This window comes from Hypanus sabinus, chromosome 5 (assembly GCF_030144855.1).
Source record: "Hypanus sabinus isolate sHypSab1 chromosome 5, sHypSab1.hap1, whole genome shotgun sequence".
In the NCBI taxonomy this organism is placed as follows: domain Eukaryota; kingdom Metazoa; phylum Chordata; class Chondrichthyes; order Myliobatiformes; family Dasyatidae; genus Hypanus; species Hypanus sabinus.
This window is the reverse complement of record NC_082710.1, coordinates 158,835,426-158,843,167: the sequence shown is the minus strand read 5'-3', so window position 1 is coordinate 158,843,167 and position 7,742 is coordinate 158,835,426.

The window sequence follows — 7,742 nt, the reverse complement described above, 5'->3', positions numbered from 1 at the left end:
GGTCCCTCATAGTGATTCAATAAAAAATCCAGTGATTCCTTGCAGTGATGCAATATGCAATTCAGTGATCTCTCGCAGTATATAGTATGCAATCCAGTGATGCTTCACAGTGATATAGTATGCAGTCCAGTGATTCTTCACAGTAATTCAGTGATTTCTTGTAGTGATGCATTTTGTAATCCTGTGATTCTCTGAAGTGATAGCCTCTGTAATTCAACAATCTCTCCACTGATTCTCCACAGCAGTTCTCTGCAGTGATGCAGTCTGCAATCCAGAGATTCTCCACAGTGATACAGCCACAATCTAAATGCTCCTGAGTGTTCACGGTAGGCGGTTCCTACAGTGCATTTGAGCACAGCAATGAGTGGACTTGAACGGACAGAGTTGTGTTCCAGATCAAGGAAGGAAACAGAGGGTTAACAGGTCGAGATACATCTTGTGCTGAGAGAACGGTTGCCAAGGCAATGAGATTCAGGAGTTAAATGGTGGAAAACAACACCAGATGGAGAAAAACTGTGGTGAGACTGGAAAAGTAAAATAGGAAATAACAGAGTGATTGGCTGCACGAGTGACAAGTTATGAGTGTCGGCTGGGGAATGACCAGGGCTTGTTTGATATCCTCCCCAGTCTGATGTAGTGTGGGCTCCACTGTACCGCAGCTTCCTTATCAAAGGGAAAGTGAAATGGCTGTAACCTGTTGTGAAGAACGCTGCTGAAAGCGTAACAAAAATATATCACCGGAAGTGCTGGAAAGACTCAGCAAGTCGGGAGGCACCTGTGTGAAGGAGCATTTTCTGCTTTTGGAACTTCGAACAGTATAGCTCCTGACAGAACATTCAGTCCAGAATGTTCTAACAATTTATACTAAATATCCTCCTGCTATGTATCATCCTCATCCCTCCAATCCCCTCATGTCTATCTAAACTCCTCAAACTCCACCAAACTATCTGCTTTCACCACTTCCCCTGAAAACCCATTTCAGGCAATCGCAACTCTCTGAGAGAAAGAACTTGCCCACATAAAGTTTTAAACTTGTGGTCCCCACCCTTAGTCCCCACCTCCTTAAAAGCCTGCACTCTGGGTTTTGACATTTCTACCCTGGAGAAAATATTTTGACTGTCTACACTATGCATTCCTCCAACCATGTTAAAAACCTTTATCAGGTATTCCCTCAGCCTCTGTGCATGCTCCTGTTTATCCAACCTTTCCATATAGCTTATCTCTAATCCAGGGAAACATTTCCTGCATCCTTTCCAAAGTCTGCACATCCTTCCTTTAATAGGACAACTAGACTTGCACGCAATACCCTCTGTAGTGTGACTAAAGTTTTATATAGCCTCAGTATGACTTCCTTACTTTTATACCTCTTGTACTCCACCATCCAATCAATGTAGGCAAGCTAGGCATGTGTCTTCTTTCCCACCTGATCCACATACATGGCCATTTTCAGTGAACTATGGACCTGGACCCCATGATCCCTCTGTAACTCAATGTATTTAAGGGCCCTTTAGCTGTACATTTAACTGTGTACTTTCTGCTTTCATCTGACCTCCCAAAGTGCAGCACCTGATACTTGCCTGTATTAAATGTTATCTGCCACTTCTCTGCCCATATTTGTAAACTCGTCTTTATACCGCTGTATTGTTTGATAGTCCTTACACAGACCACAGATCTACCAATCTTAGATTCTCCTGCAAACCTGTTAATCCACCCATCTACATTTTCATCCAAACGATCGATGTCCACTCCATGATCTCACTATTAGGAACACCCGCACACTGGCCTGTTAATGCAAATATCTAATCAGTCAGTATGTTGCAGCAACAATGCACAAAAAGCATGCAGCCACGGTCAAGTTGTTCAGAGTAAACATCAGAATGGGGAAGAAATGTGATCTAAGTGACTTTGACTGAGGAACGATTGTTGGTGGCAGATGGGGTAACTTGAGTATCTCAGTAACTGCTGATATCCTGGGTTTTCATGCACAACAGTCGCAGGGGAACAGAAGGTCAAAATCGAGCCCCAGTTGTGGAGTATTGAGCTGTAATGATGAACAATAATACACACAGTCAGTGTCCACTTTATTGGGGACATATGCTCGTTAATGCAAATTTCCAATTGACCATGGAATGATTGTTGGTGCCAGACAGGGTGATCTGAGTATCTCAGAAACTTATGATATCCTGAGATTTTCATGCACAACAGTCTTTAGAGTTTGCAGAGAATGGTGCAAAGAAACAAAAAAATACACAGTGAGCGGCAGTTCAGTGGGCAAAAATGAAAACACCTTGTGAATGAGGAAGATCAGAGGAGAATGGCCGGAATGATTCAATAAGGCAACAGTAACTCAAATAGTCATGTGTCACAACAGTGGTATGCTGAACAGAATCTTGCACAACATGTTGAACCTTAAAGTGGATGGACCAGATCTGCAGAAGACCACAAACAAACACTCAGTGGCTACTTTATTAGCTACAGAAGTTAGCCAATAAAGTGGATACTGAGTGTACATCACAAATAACAGAGGTCCCAGCACCAATCCTCGCAGAACACGACGGGTCAAGGACCTCCCCAGTCAGAGTAATAACGTTCCACCCTTACTCTCTGTCTTCTATGGGTAATCCAGTTCCCAAACCAAACTTTCAATTCGCCTTGGATCTCATGCATCTTTATCTTCTGAATTAACCTTTGCATGATGGAAAGCCAGTGGGCATTACCTACATGGACTTTAGTAAAGCATTTGCTAATTTGTCTTTCCATCTTGAATTGCTTTTGTCACCTCCTCAAAAATCTTAATCAAGATTATGAGGCATGACCTATCCTACACAAGGCCACGCTGACTGCCATGTCTATATCTTCTGCAGCAGCTTCCCTGTTATTCTGTGAGGCTCACTGGGTTACTCCTATGTCCCTCCCTTCTTGAACAAAGACACAACTATAGCAACTCTCCAGTTCTCTGCGACCTTGCCTGCTGCTAGTGAGGACACAAAGTTTCTCATCAAAGCCACTGCAATCTTCTCACTCGCTACTTTCAATATTCCGGAATATATTCCATCAGACCCTAGGGATATATCTACCTTAAAGCCACTCAGAACAACCAGTGCTACTTCCTCTTTAATCTCAAATTGTTCCATCACATGAAAAATCCCCACTCTGTTTTCACTAGTATTCAAATATTTCTTCTTCGTAAATATTGGTGTAAATTCATTGCTCCTTTAGTACCTCAGCTACTTGATTCCAAAGACAAATTCCTTCCTGGAGTGGACCCACCCTCTCCTTACATATGGTATTTCCTTATAATGCATGAAATGCTTTGGAATTCTTCTTGATCCTGCTCGCCCTGTTTGATCTTTCTAATCATCTGCTTGAGCATCTTCCTGCTACCTTTATATTCCACAAGTACCCAGTCTGATTTTAGTTTCCTAAACTTGAAGTGACACTCACAGATAACAGACAACCCCTAGACAGAGACACCCAAGCGCACAGGCACCAAGAGCCACCCAAGTATATATTCAGGACACTCCTAGACAGATGCACCAACCAACACCCACAGCATAGAAATCTGCTGAGATTTGAAGAACATGGTTACGTTTTCATTCCTCTCTAGTTTCATCCACCAGTTATTTTACAGCTTGAGGGTTACATGAAGTTAACGGGAGAGATTGTCAGTGATGCCAGTGACATTTTTTCTTACTGCATTGCATTGGTTTGTGCAATCTGCCCTTTTGATTTTGGGCACTCATGAGCTCATTCCCATGTGGACTGTATTTAGTCGATGTGACTGAACCCAGAGTTTGATGCAAGGGGAAAGATATAGCAGTACCTCGCCTTTGAAGCATGTAACCCTGGCCTTGCATGTAGACAAGTCCGAGAGGCGAGATGTATTCATGGATGTGCTATATGCCGATGTTACAGCATATAACCTGTTGCAGCAGAGGTCCAACACACCAGACCACCTTTATACTAAGGTAAGGAATGCCAACCTTCCATGCCCAGACCGCATTTCAGTAAATCGGGTCACTTGCCTGTCCTTCTCCTAGCAGAGGCTAAACAGCAAAGCTCCAGAGGTGGCCACGGAAGGCAGAAGAGCGGCTACAGGATTGCTTTGTGTCAATGCACTGGGCCATGTTCAAAGACTAATCTGTGGATCTGAATTGAATGGAATTGACTTTATTTCTTACATCCTTCACATACATGAGGAGTAAAAATCTTTATGTTATGTCTCCATCTCAATGTGCAACGAGCGGTCATAGTAATTTATAATAATTTTTAATAAATAGAACAGTAAATGTAATATAGAGTGCTCTGAAGTCAGCATGAGTTCATCAGTCTGATGGTCTGGTGCAAGAAGCTGTCCCGGAGCCTACTGGTCCTGGCTTTTATGCTGTGGTACCACTTCCCAGATGGTAGCAGCTGGAATAGATCGTGGTTGGGATGGCTTGGGTCCCCAATGATCCTACGGGCTATTTTTACACACCTATTCCTGTAAATGTACTGAATCATGGGAAGTTCACAACTACAGATGTGCTGGGTTGCGCACCATGTTTATAATGGAGTTTATTAAAACAGTTGTAGAGTGTCCCCAAAAAATCATTCAACATCTTCCCTGATCAGAAGCCCTGGATGAACCATGAGATCAGCAATCTGCTGAGAGCCAGATTAGAGACATTCGTGTCTGGTGACCAAGAACGTTATAAGAAGTCCAGGTGCGATCTCCAGGAAACTATTTCACATGCAAAGTGGGAATTCCAGACTAAATTTGACTCAACAAAGAATGCTCGACAGCTGTGGCAGGGTTTAATAGTGTCACCTCTTATAAAGTGAAATCAAGCAACATTGGTGACAGCAGGGCTTCGCTTCCAGGTGGGTTCAATGCCTTCTGTGCTCATTTTGACCAGTAAAGCATGGAGAGACCTTCACGGGCTCCCACTGCCCATGATGATCCTGTGATTTCAGTCACAGACGTGGCAGACGTGTGAGCAGCCTTCAGGAGGGTGAATCCAGAAAAAGCATTTGGCTCAGACAGGGCACCTGGCCAAGTATTAATGACCTCTGCTGATCAGCTGTCTGGAGTGTTCACTCTGATCTTGAAACTCTGGCTTCGGCAGTCTGAGGTACCCACCTGCTTCAAGCAGGCTTCAATTTTACCAAGAAGAACCTCAATGACTATCATCCAGGAGCATTTACATCCACAGTGATGAAGTGTTTTGAGATGATGGTGATGAAACATATCAAATCCTGCCTGAGGAGCAACTTGGATCCTCTCCAGTTTACCCACCCGAGGCACAGGTTGACAACAGATGCCACCTCATTGGCTCTTCACTCAACCTTGGAACATTTGAACAGTAAAAATGCCCCCATCAAGCTGCTCTTATCAACTTCAGCTCACCATCATCCCCTCAAAACTAATCAATAAGCTCTTAGACCTTGGCCTCAATACCTCCTTATGCAATTGGATCCTAAATTTCCTCACTTGCAGACATCAGTCAGTTTGGATTGGAAACAACATCTCCTCCATGATCTCCATCAGCACAAGTGTGTGCTCAGCCTTCCCACTCTATTCGCCATACACTAATGACTGTGTGGCTAAGCGCAGCTCCAAAGCAATATTTGCTGAAGACACCACTGTCAAAGGCCAAATCAAAGGTGGTGATGAATTAGCATATAGGAGAGAGATTGAAAATCTAGCTGAGAGGACCACAACAATAACCTCTCATTCAATGTCATCAAGACCAAAGAGCTGATGATTGACTTCAGAAGCAAATGGCCCATGAACCAGTCATCATTGGAAGATCAGAGATGGAAAGGGTCAGCATCTTAAAATTCCTTGAGGATTATCAACATGTAAGTGCAATTATGAAGAAAACATGGCTGTGCCTTCCTTCCTTGGGAGTTTGTGAAGATTCGGCATGACATCTAAAACTCTGACAAACCTCTATAGATGTGTAGTGGAGAGTATATGGACTAGCTGCATCACAGCCTGGCATTGAAATCTCAATGCCCTTGAATGGAAAGTCCTACAAAAAAATTGTAGATACAGTCCAGTCCATCATGGTGAAGCCCGTCCCAACACTGAGTACATCTACGTGAAACGTTGTCGCAGGAAGGCATCATCAGGGACCCCACCACTCAGTACATGCTCTCTTCTCACTTCCGCCATCAGCAAGAAGGTACAGCAGCCTCACGACTCACAGCACCAGGTCCAGGAACAGATATTACCCCTCAACCATCAGGTTCCTGAACAACTTCACTTTGCATCGTCATTGAAATATTTCCATTACCAATGGACTCACTTTCAAGAACTCTTCATCTCATATTCTCAATATTTACTGCTTATTTATTTCTTCTTATTATCACTTCTTCGTGTGCTTGCACAGTTGGTTGTCTTTTGCACACTAGTTGAACCCCTAAGATGGTGCAATCTTTCATTGATTCTGTTATACTTAATATTCTATACATTTATTATGCCTGCAAAAAAATGAAGCTCATATGTGGTGACATACTTGTATTTTGATATGTTCCTTCAAATTAATTTGAACTTTGAACTCTTCTGTAACTTATTCTATAACTCTTCTACCCCTGTGGCTGTACCCCTTGACAATAAGTACTCTTGTTTGAGTACTGCTGGGGGAGACAGCCTACCTGGGGGGAGTGACAGTGGCCATGCCTCTGGCACAGAGTCTGACCCTGTGGCTCAGAAGGGTAGGGAAAGGAAGAGGAAGGCAGTAGTGATAGGGGACTCTATAGTCAGGGGTTCAGACAGGCGGATCTGTGGATGCAAGAAAGAAACTCAGATGGTATTTTGCCTCCCAGGTGCCAGGATGTTTCTGATCACGTCCAAGATATCCTGCAGTGGGAGGGAGAACAGCCAGAGGTCGCGGTACATATTGGTACCAATGATATAGGTAGGAAAAGGGAAGAGGTCCTGAAAGAAGACTACAGGGAGTTAGGAAGGAAGTTGAAAAGCAGGACCTCAACGATAGTAATCTCAGGATTACCACGCGACAGTGAGAATAGGAATAGAATGAGGTGGAGGATAAATGCATGGCTGAGGAATTGGAGCAGGGGGCAGGGATTCAGATTTCTGGATCATTGGGACCTCTTTTGGGGTGGGTGTGACCTGTAGAAAAAGGACGGGTTGCACTTGAATTCCAGGGGGACCAATATCCTGGCAGGCAGTTTTGATAGAGCTGTTGGGGAGGGTTTAAACAGTTTGGCAGGGTGGTGGGAATCAGAATGTGAGTGCAGGGATTAAGGTAGAAGGACAAGGGCAAGATGCTAAGAGTTCGGAGTTGATGAGGAAGGACAGACAGGGGACAGAACATGATTGTAGCCAGTTAGAGGGGTTAAAATGTGTTTATTTCAATGCTAGGAGTATTAGGAACAAGGAGGATGAACTTAGAGCATGGATTAATACGTGGAACTACGATGTTGTGGCCATTACTGAAACTTGGGTGGAGGAAGGGCAGGATTGGATGATGCAGGTCCCGGGATTCAGGTGTTTTAAAAGGAATAGGATGGGAGGTAGAAAAGGGGGGGGCAGTGGCATTGCTGGACAGGGATAGTATCACGGCTAAAGAAAGGGAGGACGCTGCAGAAGGAGTGTCCACGGAGTCAGTCTGTGTGGAAGTCAGAAATAGGAAGGGATCAATCACTGTGCTGGGAGTAATCTATAGGCCCCCAAATAGCCCTCGGGACACCGAGGAGCAGATAAGCAGGCAGATTTTAGAATGGTGCAGGAA